General features: G+C 45.9%; 1 protein-coding gene across 1 annotated transcript in view; it reads left to right on the top strand.

The window, feature by feature from the left end:
• LOC134359741 (prostaglandin G/H synthase 1-like) overlaps window positions 1–15,553 on the top strand; it is a 120,446-nt gene that overhangs the window by 45,268 nt on the left and 59,625 nt on the right. The gene's annotated exons all lie outside the window — the stretch shown is intronic.

Below are 15,553 nucleotides of genomic sequence, written 5' to 3'. Positions count from 1 at the left end.
TCGAATGGCCGACTTCTGCTCCTTTGTCTTATGGTCTTATGGTCTATACCTCTTCTTACCCTGACTCCTATAAAAATGCTATTTCCCTTTTCTCAGTTCCTTTGTCTCCACTGTATCTGTTTCCAGGAAGAGGCTTTCCTTTCCAGGGCATCTGAGATGTCCTCCTCCTCCAAAAAATGGGGTTTCCTTTCCTTTACCATTGATGCTGCCCTCACCTGCATCTCCTCCATTTTCTTGACATCTGCATTCACTCTGTCTTCTCACCACCTTAACAGTCCTCTTGTCCTTACCTACCGCCCTATGAGCCTCCACGTCACTCTCTGCAACTTCCGCCACCTCCAAAGGGATCCTACCACCAAACATGTCTTTACCCCTTCCCACTCTCCACTTTCAGCAGGGATCACTCCCTCCATGATTGTCTTGTCCATTTCTCCCTCTCCACTAATCTTTCTTGGCACTTATCTCTGAAAGCAGCCAAAATGCTACACCTGCCCATTCACCTCCTCCCTCATCTCCAATCTAGGCCCCAACAGGTTCTTTCCAGAACACCTTCCAGTGCAACACCTCACCTGCAAATCTGCTGGAGTCGTCTATTGTATCCGATGATCCCGATGCAGTTTCCTCTACGTTGATGCAACCCCTTGTAAATTGGGGGATCGCTTTGTTGAACAACTCCACTCCATCTGCCAAAAGCAGAACTTCCCGGTGACCAAACATTTTAATTCCAATTCCTGTACTGCCATGTTTGTCCTTGGCCCCCTCTTGTGCCATGATGAAGCCACCCTTAGGGTGGAGGAGCAACACCTTAAATACCGTTTGTATAGCCTACAACCTGATGGCAGGAATATCAATTTCTCCTTCCAGTTAAAAAAAATTCCCTCCCCCTTCCCTCTTCTTCTGTTCCCACTCTGACTCGTACCTCTTCCTCACCTGCCTTTCACCTCCCCTCGAGTCCCCTCCCTCCCTTACTACTATCCTTGAATCCTTTTATTCTGAGAATCACACTATTTCCGCAGGAAAGAGGTTCTGCTTAGACCATAACACATAGGAGAAGAATTGGGCCATTCAGTCTGCTCTGCCATTTCATCATGGCTGATTTGTGAGTGGCATGGTAACACAATGGTTAACATGACGCTTTACAGCAGTTAGCTATAAGATTAGGGTTCGATTCCACCGCTCTCTACAAGAAGTCTGTATGCTCCCCTGTGACCATGTGGGTTTCCTCCCACATTCCGAAGATGTACTGGGTAGGGTTGGTGAGTTGTAGGCATGCTAGATTGGCAACACTTGCAGGCTGACCTCGGCTTCTCCTATGAACTCAATTTTAAGGGCTCTGCAACTCAAAAACTCATGTTCTCAGTATTTTTTTTTGTATTTGCATTTGTTGACTTTTGCATATTGGTTGTGCATCTGTCTTTGTTTATTGATTCTATTGCGTTTTTTTGTATTTACTCTGAATGCCACAAGAAAATGAATCTGAAGGTTGTATATGGTGACATATATGTATAAGTTTAATTGTCATTCAATCATAAATGACTACCCATGAATACAGCCAAACAAGACTGTGTTCCTCTGGGCCAAAGTGCAAAACACAGAACCAACAGTCATACACAGCACAAAGCACATGTAGCAAATACAAGATATCAGTAAAATACAGTCACGCAAACAAAATGTAATCCAAGTCCCTGAGTCCATGAAGGTTGTCGCAGTCTGCAGTTGAACAAAATAAATACTTTGATAATAAATTTACTTAGACTTTGACAGATTCCTTACTGATTAAGTGACCTTTAAATCAGCACATGGATGACTGAAACATGGAGGGTTATGTAGGAGGGAAGGGTTAGATTGATCGTGGAGCAGGTTAAAGGGTCAGCACAATTGAATTGACTTTATTTCTCATATCCTTCACATACATGAGGAGTAAAAATCTTTATGTTATGTCTGTCTGAATGAGCAATGTGCAATTTATAGTCATTTTTAATAAATAGTACGTACAGTAAGACTGTTGATATAGCTTAGAAATACATTGTATCAGCATGAGTTAATCAGTCTGATGGCCTGGTGGAAGATGCTGTCCCGGAGCTTGTTGGTCCTGGCTTTAATGCTGTGGTACCGTTTCCCAGATGGTGGCAGCTGGAATAGTTGCAGGGCTGTGTGGGAGGGATACTGGAGTCGGTTAGAAGGTTGACACAACATTGTGGGTTAAGAGGTCTGTTCTGTATTGTATTGTACGTTCTATTCAGCTTCCACATTTTGCAGCTTACCTTCAGTTTGGCAATAAGCAGAGTTGAACACTGAACTCCCACCCATTGGGATTGCAAGGAAGAGACTCTAAACCAGGGATTCCCAGCCTCGGGTCCACGGACTCCTTGGTTGGTGGTATTCGTCCGTGGCATAAAAACGGTTTGGAACCCGGGATCTAAAGTGACAAATGCAGCATCAGTAACATTCAGACAGGTACGGGATCCAGGTGGTGAAATACACGGGGGAGGCTCAACTGAAGCAGTGGTCTGCACGCTCTTCCTCGGACCCACAGTACTCTGGTTTTAAAGCCATGTGGGTTGGTTAACCAGGGCAGCACGGTAGCGTAGGGGCACATTGTGTTGCTCCAGTTTCTAACACTTCCAGCAGGCTGAACAGCATGATCGGACCTGCAGGAACGGGTTACAATACAGACGTAGACTGACCTGAGCCCACACACCACACGCCTGCTCTTTGCCAAGGCTGCCTCGCAGTATTGAGTGTGTAGTGGGAAACTCAGAGTGACATGTAGCTTATTCCTAAGTCATCCAGAAGCCTCATGGCCACAGGCCGTAGCCATGGAGCCAGGCCAGCGCTGAGCCGAGTGAGGCCAGTCCAGGAGCCTCATGGCCACAGACCACAGTCATGGAGCCAGGCCAGAGCTGAGGCTTATAAAATCTCTTGGAGTAGTGGAACAATGTTTGTTCGCAATGCTGCAACTGAGTTTAATTTGCAAATACAGGCTTTGGGCAAGGCAGTCAAAAGCTATGAACACAATATTTAGTGACCATACATACACAAGATTCTGCAGATGCTGGAAATCCAGAGCAATACACTCAAAATGCTGGAGGAACTCAGCAAGTCAGGCAGCATCTATGGACAGGAATAAACACTCAACGTTTCGGGCCAAGCCTCTTCATAAGGACAGGAAGGAAAGAGGAGAAGTCAGTGTAAGACGGTGGCGGTGGGGAAAGAGGACAAACTAGAAGCTGATAGGTGGGTGAGGGAGATGGGGATGAAGAAAGAAGCTGGGAGACGATAGGGGAAGAGATAAAGGGCTGACAAAGAATGAATTTGATAGAGGACGGTGGACCATGGGAGAAAGGGAAGGAGGAGGTTCACCGGGGGAGGTGATAGAGAAGATGAAGGGTAAGAGCCTGGAGCAGGGGAATGAAGAAGAGGAGGGGGAGGAGTACAAGCTGGCAGGTGATGGGTGAGACCAACTGAGGGAGGAGGTGGGATGAAGTGAAAAGCTGGGAGGTGATGGGGCAAAGAGGTTAAGGGCTGAAGAATAGAGGAGAGGGGAGCCATGGGAGAAAGGGAAAAAGGATGATTAGTTACTAAATGCAGAGGAAGCTCAGCTAACATGTAAGATTATAGTTGATACTACAGATGATTGTTTTAAATATTTATGTTTAGGAAGTTGAGAATGTTATTTTAAAAGGCCTTCCCTTTTTGTGAGTTCCTGACAATAACACATCCAGAGTGCTTTTAGCACAGATCTGGCCAGAACTCAAGTGATGCAGGAGTTTTCCAAATACTTATTTTAATATGTTGGAATACACCAGAAGACTCAAGTGAAAGCAATGCAAAGACCAATGTTGGTATAGTGCCTTGCTCACCCCTTTCCAGATGTCCCAAAGTGTTTTGTAGACAACGAAGCAGTGGTTTCTAATTTGTGCCTGCTTGGCGATCATCGTCCGTCCTTGCTCCCACCAGTGTTTACGAACGAACTGCGAGTTGCTTGGATCTGCTGTGAAGAGGTGAGCCAAGATACAAGGTTCAAGGTTGTTTGATGTCATTCCCAGTACACAGGTGTAAATGGGAACAAAGTAATTGTTACTTCAGATTCGATGCAGCACAAAACAAACACACACTATAAGATAAAGAATACTAATATAAAAAAGCACAATAAATTTAAATGTCCATAAAGTGACACTAGGCACAGCATTGTCTGTACATAAGCTGACTGCCATGAAATGATTAAGTAGTGGTGGTTGGGGGTGTGGAGGTATGGGTTAGTGGGTGGAGGTGTTGATCAGCTTTTCTGCTTGGGGAAACTAACTGTTTTCAGTCTGGTGATCCTGGTGTGGATGCTACGTGGCCTCCTCACTGACGGGAGTGGGACAAACAGTCCGTGAGCAGGGAGGGGGAGATTCTTCATGATGTCACTGAATATGAAGCGATGGTTCCCTGTCATGTGTCCCCGCTCCCACTAAAGTTTCAGAAAGAACCTGTAAGGTGGCTTGCAACCACAGTGAAGAGGTGAGCTGAGACAGACGGTGTGCAGTCACAGGTTGTGCCCACGACTGGAGTCGGCGTCTTCCCTTGCCATAAGGACCTTGGCAGTGGGCGAGGGGATGCTCACCACCGTAGTATGGGCACTACTGTGTGACCTGTTGGTTTGGACTGCTTCGAAAACTCCCCTGTACCAGCTGCCTTTGACCCCTCGGCTTTAGAGGTCCTGGGGGATTTGAACCGTGCCAAGAGGCAGTGGCTGGACACCGGTTATTTTTGTCACTGGCTGCAGGCTTCCTTTGGACTGAGTTGGGGCTTGGTCATTGGGACCAATATTGGGTTATTATCATTGGGTAGGGGTTTAATGAGGGTCCCTCCACTCACTCATTCCGCAGCCTCTTCTTCTCTCCTCCCCCTCCCTCATTCCTATCTTCCCCTCCTCTCCCTTCCCTCCCTCATTCACCAGCCTCTTCCTCACTCCTACCTTCCCCATCCCCCCTCGCCCTCCCCTCCCACCACGCCATCCCCTCCCGTCTCGCCATCCCCTCCCCCCCCTTCCAACCGCACTCCTGCGTTTTCTATTCAGGCAGAGCAATGCACATTTATATGCATGTTTAATAATCCTATCCTGCAGAGTCACAGACAGGTTTGGATCCTGATAAACAAAGTACAATATTAAAAGTTACAGAAGGGCTTCACGGCAGGGTAGTGGTTAGTGTGACACTGTTGCAACTCGGGGTGTCGAAGCTCGGAGTACAATCCCAGTGTCCTTGGTAATGAGTCTCCGTACGTGATCGCTGTGAGATATGTGAGTTTTCTCCGGCGCTCCGCATTCCCCGCTCAGCCCAAATACTTGCTGGGTAGGTTAACTGGTCGTTGTAAATTGTCCCGTGATTGGGTTAGGGTTAACTGGGTTTGCCGGGGATTGCCATGTGGTAGCTCAGAGGTTCGGAGGGACCCACTCTGCACTCTACTGCTAAATAAAATAAAAATAGTTTCCTGTTTGACATTCCGTACAAGGAAACAGAAAACAATTCTGCAAGGCAGTGACATTCATACAGCCAGTTGAAACTCCCAGTTTACTGTAGGTGGAGCTGCCTAGTTGGATACGAGTAAATCCATTGCCTTTGAAAATTCCAAAGCTCATTGTTGAGAGCACATGTACAGTGGCAGCAGCCTATCGAGCCAGAGTGCAGCTGAAGCTCAGGAAACAGCCGGCTCTTGGGACAATTTCTGAAGAGGCATTGGCAGACAGGACAACTTGCGCCGAGGATCTGGACTAACACTGACAGTGACGTCCCAGATCTGTTGATGGTCGTGTTCCGGAGCAGTCCATCTCACCTCTAACTAACAGTGATATCTCAGTAATGACACTTCAGTATAACTACGCCGTTTTGGATACTGTTGTGGCGGATGACCTCCCAAGGGAATGCCACAGAGACCAGGTTACTGGCATTGAGCATGGGTCCCTGGTGCAGAAGGGAAAGAGAGGACAGATAGAGATAGGGGACTCGATAGTCAGAGGAAAGGACAGGAGATTCTGTGGTCGTGAACGGGACGCCCGGATGGTATGTTGCCTCCCAGTTGCCAGGGTCAGGGATGTGTCAGATCGTGTCCCCAGCATTTTAGAAGGGGAGGGAGAGCAGCCAGCTGTTTTGGTACATATTGTTACCAATGCCATAGGAAGGAAGAGAAAAGAGGACCTGAAGAGAGAATTTAGAGAGCTAGGAACAAAGCTGAGGAGCAGGATGTACAGGGTAGTAATTTCTGGATTGCTATCTGTGCCATGCACCAGTCAGAGTAGAAACAGGATGATCTGGCAGATAAATGTGAGGCTGAGAGACTGGTGCAGGGGGCAGGGCTTCAGGTTCTTGGATGATTGGTATCTCTTCTGGGGGAGGCATGACCTGTACAAAGTGACGGGTTGTACCTGAACCCGAGGGGGGGACCAAAATTCTTGAAGGCAGGTTTGTTGGAGCTGTTGGGGAGGGTTTAAACTAATTTGGGAGGGGGATGGGAAATGGAGTGAAAGGACTCAGGATATGACTGATGGTGAAAAGGCAAAGATAGCGTGCAGTCAGGCTGTCAAAAAGGGTAGGCAGATGACAGGACAAAATTGCAGCCAGCAGAGTGAGAATCAGTGTATTAGTGATGCAGAATCAAAAAGGGTAGCAAATACAGTATTCAAAGTGTTACATCTCAATGCACAGAGTATAAGAAATAAGGTGGATAATCTTATTGCCCTATTACAGATGATCATGTATAATGTTGTGACGATCACTGAATCATGACTGAAGAACATTTGTAGTTGGGAACTGAATGTCCAAAGTTACACATTGTATGGGAGGAATAGAAAGGCAGGCGGAGGGGGTGGCATGGCTCTGCTGGTAAAGAATAGCATCAAATCAGTAGAAAGATGTGACATAGGATCGGAAGATGTTGAAACCTTGCAGCTTGGGTTAACAAACTGCAAGGGTAAAAGGACCCTAATGGCAGTTATATACAGGCCTGCAAGTTGTAGCTGGAATGTGGACTACAGATTACAACAGGAAATAGAAATGGTGTGTTAAAAGGGCAATGATATGATAGTCATATGGGTCTCAAGAGTGAGTTTTTTGAATGCCTTCGAGATGGCTTTTTAGAGCAGTTTCTCATTAAGACTACTTGGAGCAGCAGCTATATATATTGGATTGGGCGTTATGTAATGAACCGGAGGTGACAAGAGAGCTTAAGGTAAAGGAATCCTTAGGAGACAGTGATAACAATATGATTGTGTTCAACTCGAAATTTCATAGGGAGAAAGTAAAGTCTGATGTAGCAGTGGTTCAGTGCAGTGAAGGAAACTACAGTGATATGAGAGAGCAGTTGGCCAAGGTAAATTAGAAGGAGATGCAGTGGAGTAAAGGAAACTACAGTGGTATGAGAGAGGAGTTGGCCAAGGTAAATTGGAAGGAGATGCTGGCAGGGATGAAAGCAGTAGATCAAAGGCTGGAGTTTCTGGGAAAAATGAGGAAGGTGCATGATAGCTGTATTCCAAAAACAAAGAAATACTCAAATGGCCAAATAGTCCAACCGTGGCTGACAAGGGAAATCAAATATAGCGCAAAAGCAAAAGAGAGGGCATACAACAAAGTAAAAATGGGCGGGAAGATAGAGGAGTGGGGAGCTTTTAAAAACCTACAGAGAGCAATTAAAAGAATAATCAGGAATGAAAAGATGAAATATGAAAGCAAGCTAGCAAACAAAATCAAGGTAGATGGAGAAAGCTTTTTCAAGTTTATAAAAAGTAGAAGAGAGATGTGTCAGATCATGTCCACAGCATTTTACAAGGGGTTATTTGGGAGGCAGGGTTTGAAGGTCGGCACAACATTGTGGGCTGAAGAGCCTGAACTGTGCTGTACTGTTCTATGTTCTATGAGAGTGGATGTCGGACTGGTAGATAGTGAGGCCAGAGAAATAATAACAGGGACAAGGAGGTGGCAGATGAACTAAATGAGTATCTTGCATCAGTCTTCATTATGGAAGACACTAGCAGTGTGCCAGGTGTTGAAGAGTGTGAGGGAAGAGAAGTGAGTACAGTTACTACTACGAGGGAGAAGGTGCTCAAAAAGCTGAAAGACCTGAAAGTACGTAAGTCAGCCGGAACAAATGAACTGCAACCTAACGTTCTGAAAGAGGTAGCGGTAGAGATTGTGCAGGCATCTGTAATAATCTTTCAAGAATCAGTGGACTCTGGCACTATTCCGGGCGACTGCAAAATTTCAAATGTCTCTCTGCTCTTTAGGAAAGGAAGGAGGCAGCAGAAAGGAAATTATAGACCAGTTAGCCTGACCTCAGTGGTTGGGAAGATGTTAAGGTTATGAAGTACCTGGTGACACAGGACAAGAGAGGACAAAATCAGCATGGTTTCTTTCAGGAAAATCTTGCCTGACACACCTGTTGGAATCCTTTGAGGAGATTACAAGTAGGATAGATAAAGGGGATGCAGTGGGTTTTGTACATTTGGATTTTTAGAAGGCCTTTGACAAGGTGTCACACTTGAGGCTGCTAAACAAGTTAAAAGCCTGTGGTGTTACAGGACAATTACTAGCATGGTTAGAGCATTGGCTGATTGGTAGGAGGCAGCGAGTGGGAATAAAAGGATCCTTTTCTGGTTGTCAGCCAGTGACTAGTGGTGTTCCTCAGGGGTTGGTGTTGGGACCAGTTCTTTTTATGATGTATATAAATGATTTAGATGATGGAATAGATGGCTCTGTTGGCAAGTTTGTAGATGATATGAAGAGTGGTGGAGGGGCAGGTAGTGTTGAGGAAACAGGAAGGCTGCAGAAGGGCTTAGACAGATTAGAGGAATTGGCAAGAAAGTGGCAAACGAAATATAATGTTAGAAAATGCATTTTTATGTACTTTGGTAGAGGAAATAAATGTGCGGACTATTTTCTAAATGGAGAGAAAATCCAAAAATCTGAGATATAAAGGGACTTGGGAGTCCTTGTGTAGAACACCCTTAAGGTTAACTTGCAGGTAGAGTCAGTGGTGAGGAAGGCAAATGCAATGTTAGAATTCATTTCAAGAGGTCTGGAATACAAGAACAGGGATGTGATGCTGAGGCTTTATAAGGCACTGGTGAGGCCTGGCCTTTAGTATTGTGAACAGTTTTGGGCTCTTCATCTTAGAAAAGATGTGCTGGCATTGGAGAGGGTTCAGAGGAGGTTCACAAGGATGATTCTTGGAATGAAAGGGTTATCATACGATGAACGTTTGATAGCTCTGGGCCTGTACTTGCTAGAATTCAGAAGGATGGGGGGGGCGGGATCTCATTGAAACCTTTCAAACGTTGAAAGGCCTAGACAGAGTAGATGTGGAAAGGACTTTTCCCGTGGTGGGGGAGTCTAGGACAAGAGGGCACAGCCTCAGGATAAAGTGGTTAAAACAGAGATACAGAGAAATTTCTTCAGCCAGAGGGTGGTGAATTTGTGGAATTTGTTACCACACGCAGCTGTGGAGGCCAGGTCGTTGGGTGTATTTAAGGCGGAGATTGATAGGTTCTTGATTGGTTATGGGAGAAGGCCGGGGAGTGGGCTGAGAATGAGAAAAATGATCGGCCGTGATTGAATGGTGGAGCAGACTCGATGGGCCAGCTGGCCTAATTCTGCTCCAGTGTCTTATGGTCTCACAGGTAGACCTGTTGGGGCTCGCGGTCCAGCCCAGCCCACCTCCCCTCATCCCTCCCCTGTCCCATCCCCGTTAGCTCAGTGTGAATACAGAGCCATTTTTGGAGATTGCAGTTAATGAAACAGGAACCGGGAAAAGGGAAATCCATTGCAGAAGTCGATGAAGAGGAGGAGCCTGTAGGCTGTTGAGGAACACTGCCAATAGCCTGCTCCTTTGCTTCAGTCATCTCTAATTTGTGTTGATCAGACCTGCAGGAGAATTGTTTAAACAGCTTGATAATAATACCAAGACACAAGCATCACTTTCCAGGAAAATCAATTCCGTTGGAAGCGTGTTCCAACGTAGCCCGGCTTGTTCCCTGGGGCTTCAGACACCACCTGGCAGTGTCTCCAGTGATTCTATCCTGTATGGGATGGAAATGCTGCCAGGTTTAATCTGTGCTTACCTTTGGGGCGCCACGCACCGTAGTGGTTAGCATGCTGGAATTACAGCTTGCGGTGTCAGAGTTCATTCTGAATCTTCTGGAAGGAGCCTCTATATGACCTCCCTTTTGAATGCATAGGTTTTCTCTCAGTGCTTCTGATCCTGTTGGCCTATGAAGGAATCAAAATATGGAAGGAAATGTTGAACTTGAATGGGTCAAGGGCAGCGGAAGCAGACGAAACAATTGTCTTTGTTCTTGCCATGTGGTGGAAGGAATGGAGGCTGCCATTTTGTGAAGCTGCTCTGTAACCTCCATTTTGTGAGCTGTCTTGTAAACAGATTTTGCTCAGGAATAGTTCTATCAAAGTGCTTTAAAGTTGACACAGTGATGCTCCTGATAATCTGCTGAACTAGAGATAATTTCCAAGTGAGAAGTTATTTGTGAGGTATTCTTTGGTATGATAGAAGATTCAGGTTTATGTATAGGGGATTCTGTGTCTGGCCTGAGTAACCCAAGCCTAGTGGCTGGCTGATTCAGAACAAAGCAACATTAATTACAAGTTGTCACTTGCAGAAAGGCAATAAATTTGTGCTGGCTTGGACTACATCCAATGAGAATCTGATACATGTCAGTCAGATAATTTGAGCCAATGAGACTGAAATAAAACATTTGAACTGATAAGCAAAGACTGTAAGAATGAGCGCCTTGGGATGCAAAGCAGTGAGAACTCCTGAGACTAACTAATGCACACAAGACTCCCATGGCAGGGGTTAAGAGAAGAAGGATCAATTGTTTAGTCAATGAGAGATCAGTCGTTTGGTCAGTGAGAGATCAATTGTTTAGCTAATGAGAGATCAATCGTTTGGCCGGTGAGAGATCAGTCGTTTGGCCAGTGAGAAATCACCCATTTGGCCAGTGAGAGATCAATCGTGGCCGGTGAGAGATCAATTGTTTGGCCGGTGAGAGAACACCCGCTTGGCCAGTGAGGGATCACCCGTTTGGCCGGTGAGGGATCGCCATTTGGTCAATGAGAGATCACCCATATTGCTAGAGATGAACAGCAGAATTCGTGTTTTAAGCTGTTGGCCTGTGGTCAACATAGTTACATTTAATTGTCTCTGCACAAACATCAGTGCAAGCTTTGATTAATTTAGAGATGCGGAGTGAATTGCCGAAACCTAAACCAGTCGATGCTTGGTCAGTATTCCGACAGTCCGTAGATGTACTGAGTAGGTTAATTGCCCGTGAGCAGGTTAGGGTTAAATTGGGCTGCGAGATGGTACAGCTCAAAGAGCCGGAAGGACCTATTTCATGCTGTATTTTTAAATAAGTTGCCCCAAGGAGCTGAATTAACATTGACAGTGACGTCCGTCCCAGACCTATGAGTGGTCATGTTCCAGACCAGTCCATCTCCCCTCACGTTAACAGTGACATCTCACAGGTAGACCTGTTGGGGCTTGCAGTCCAGACCAGCCCACCTACCCTCATCCCTCCCCTGTCCCATCCCCGTTAGGTCAGTGTGAATACAGAGCCATTTTTGGAGACTGCAGTTGATGAAACAGGAACCGGGAAAAAGGAAACCCATTGCAGAAGTCGATGAAGAGGAGGAGCCTGTAGGCTGTTGAGGAACACTGCCAATAGCCTGCTCCTTTGTTTCAGTCAACATTAATTTGTGTTGATCAGACCTGCAGGAGAATTGTTTAAACAGCTTGATAATAATACCAAGACACAAGCATCACTTTCCAGAAAAATCAATTCCATTGCAAGCGTATTCCAACGTAGCCCGTCTTGTTCTCTGGGGCTTCAGACACCACCTGGCAGTGTCTCCAGTGATTCTATCCTGTATGGGATGGAAACGCCGCCAGGTTTAATCCGTGCTTACCTTTGGGGTGTCATGCACCGTAGTGGTTAACGCGCCGCAATTACAGCTCAGGGTGTCAGAGTTCAGAGTTCAATTCCGTAAGAAGAGTTTTATGTTTTCCCTGTGAACTGTGTGGGTTTTCTCCCGGTGCTCTGGTTTCCTCCCATAATCAAAGACATTCTGCTTAATAGGTTAGTTGGTCACTGTAAATTGTCCTGTGATTGGGCTGGGGTTTAAATCGGTAGTCGGCTGTGTTGTGCGGCTTGGTGGGCCAAGTGGGTCTGTTTTGTGCTGTATCTCGATATAAAACAGGAAGAAAATTCACTGCCTCTGGGCTGGGGAGAGGGCACAAAGGTCTGCTGATCACCTTCACCACCATGAACTCCTCTCGGTGTCAGCAGTCGCAACATGGCCCAGGTCCATGTGAAACTGCAGTTCAGAAACCTATACCACCCGCACAGTCTCGGAAACCTGTACCACCCCACACAGTCTCGGAAAGCTGTACCACCCCGCACAGTCTCGGAAAGCTGTACCACCCCGCACAGTCTCGGAAACCTATACCACCCCACACAGTCTCGGAAACCTATACCACCCCGCACAGTGTCGGAAACCTATACCACCCCGCACAGTGTCAGAAACCTGTACCACCCCACACAGTCTCGGAAACCTGTACCACCCCGCACAGTCTCGGAAAGCTGTACCACCCCGCACAGTCTCGGAAACCTATACCACCCCGCACAGTGTCAGAAACCTATACCACCCCGCACAGTCTCAGAAACCTATACCACCCCGCACAGTGTCAGAAACCTGTACCACCCCGCACAGTTTCGGAAACCTGTACCACCCCGCACAGTTTCAAAGAGAACAGATCTGCAGATTAGAGCCTGGTTTGTTGTCACTGATATATGTTGTGAAACTTGTTATCTTCTGCAGCAGGAAAGTGCAATGTATAAAGATTACTATAAATTACAAAGAGAATAAATAAGTATTGCAATAAGAGACCAAGTAGTGTGGTACTGTTCATGGATTCATGGACTTTTCAGAAACCTGTTCCTAAAATGTTGTGTGTACATCTCAGAATCAGAATCAGGTTTAATATCACTGGTCTATGTCATGAGATTTGTTGTTTTTCAGCCGCAGTACAGTGTAATAAAAGCCGTAAATTACAATAAGTACATATGAAAAAGGAAAACTAGATAAATAGTGCAAAAAGACAAGGAGACAGAGTTCGTGTTGGAGGGTTCAGAAATTGAACGGAGGGGAAGAAGCTGTTCCTGAAACACTGAGTGTGTGTCTTCAGGCTCCTGTACCTCCTCCCTGATGGTATCAATGATAAGAGGGTATGCCCAGGGTGATGAGGGTACACTGATGGATGCTGCATTTTCAGGGCATTGCCTTTTGAAGATGTCCTCGATGGTGGGAAAGCTGGTGCCCATGATGGAACTAGTTGAGTTTATAATGTTCTGCAGCTTTTTCAGATCCTCTGCACTGGCCCCTCCATACCAGATGGTGATGCAACTGGTTAGAATGGTCTCCATTGGAGATCTGTGGAAGTTTGCTAGTCTTAGTTGACGTACCAAATCTCCTCAAGCTCCTAATGGAATATAGGCACTGTTGTACCTTTGTAATTGTGAAATCAAGTGGGAATGACCTCTGCTGTGTCGCAGAGAGAAAACAAAAGGAGAGACTGAACAACTAAAAGACCTGACCACTGACCATAGCCACACTTATTCTTGCCCACACTGCACCAGAATATCAGCCTCTACAGTCACCTGAGGACCCACCAATGGACAACCCCTTAGGAGAACATCTTACTTGACTCGCGTGATCACACCTACAATATGCTGGGCTCACGATAAGACTTTTGAGATAGAATGAAGCCTTTTTGAAACCTTTTAGTTTGTTAGGAACCTTGGCTTCTGCACTAATGTTTACAATGTTAGAACAAACATCAGTGTTAAGGTATTCCTTAAGGATGAGGAACAGCAACTGGCCCCATATTCCTGTTAATATTTCCTGTTTAGTTCAGTGTTCAGTTTTGGCCATCCTGCCATGGAAAACTGGAATGACTACAGAGAAATACGAGGAAGTTGCTGGCACTCCATGAACTGAGTTACAGGAAATGTTTAAGTTGGTTGAGACTTTTCCATCAGAGTGTTGGAGAATGAACGACGATTTTCCCCACTGGCACTTGGTTCCTCGAGTAATAAAGGCAAACATGCCATTTACCTTCTTTATTGACCTATCAATCTGTGTCGCATTTGGAATATTGTTTGGTTTTGGTCACCTACTATAGGAAAACTGGCACTTAACTGGAAAGAGTGGAAGATGTAAACATGATGCTTGGAGTCAAAATGAATCTAGGAAGCGGAAAAGTGTGTATAGAACTGGAGGTGATAGCAGAGGTACTTAATGAATACTTTGCTTCAGTATTCACTATCGAAAAGGATCTTGGCAGTTATAGTGATGACTTACAGCAGACTGAAAAGCTTGAGCGTGTCGATATTAACAGGATGTGCTAGAGCTTTTGGAAAGCATCAATTTGGATAAGTCACTGGGACTGGACGAGATGTACCCTAGGCTACTGTGGGAGGTAAGGGAGGAGATTGCGGTGAGTCTTACTTTAGTGGTTGGTAAGTTGATGGAGAAGATCCTGAGAGGCAGGATTTATGAACATTTGGAGAGGCATAATATGATCAGGAATAGTCAGCATAGCTTTGTCAAAGGCAGGTCATGCCTTACGAGCCTGATTGAATTTTTTGAGGATGTGACTAAACACATTCATGAAGGTAGAGCAGTAGATATAGTGTATATGGCTTTCAGGCATTTGACAAGGTACCCCATGCGAGGCTTATTGAGAAAGTAAGGAGGCATGGAATCCAAGCGGACATTGCTTTGTGGATCCAGAACTGGCTTGCCCACAAAAGGCAAAGAGTGGTTGTAGATGGGTCATGTTCTGCATGGAGGCCAGTGACCAGTGGAGTGCCTCAGGGATCTGTTCTGGGACCCCTACTCTTCTTGATTTTTATAAATGACCTGGATGAGGAAGTGGAGGGATGGGTTAGTAAATTTGCTGATGACACAAAGGTTGGGGGTGTTGTGGGTAGTGTGGAGGGCTGTCAGAGGTTACAGAGGGACATTGATAAGATGCAAAACTGGGCTGAGAAGTGGAAGATAGAATTCAACCCAAATGAGTGTGAGGTGGTTCATCTTGGTGGTCAAATATGCTGGCAGAATATAGTATTAATGGTAAGACTCTTGGCAGTGTGGAGGATCAGAGGGATCTTGGGGTCTGAGTCCATAGGACACTCAAAGCTGCTGCGCAGGTTGACTCTGTGGTTAAGAAAGCATACGGTGTATTGACCTTCATCAATCGTGGGATTGAGTTTAGGAGCTGAGAGATAATGTTGCAGCTATATAGGACCCTGGTCAGACCCCACCTGGAGTACTGTGCTCAGTTCTGGTCACCTCACTACAGGAAGAATGTGGAAACCATAGAAAGGATGCAGAGGAGATTTACAAGGATGTTGCCTGGATTGGGGAGCATGCCTTATGAGAATAGGTTGCGTGAACTCGGCCTTTTCTCCTTGGAGTGACGGAGGATCAGATGTGACCTG

Source organism: Mobula hypostoma, chromosome 21, assembly GCF_963921235.1.
Source record: "Mobula hypostoma chromosome 21, sMobHyp1.1, whole genome shotgun sequence".
NCBI lineage: Eukaryota > Metazoa > Chordata > Chondrichthyes > Myliobatiformes > Myliobatidae > Mobula > Mobula hypostoma.
Note: the sequence above shows the minus strand (reverse complement) of the source record. Positions and strands in the feature narration are given on the sequence as shown.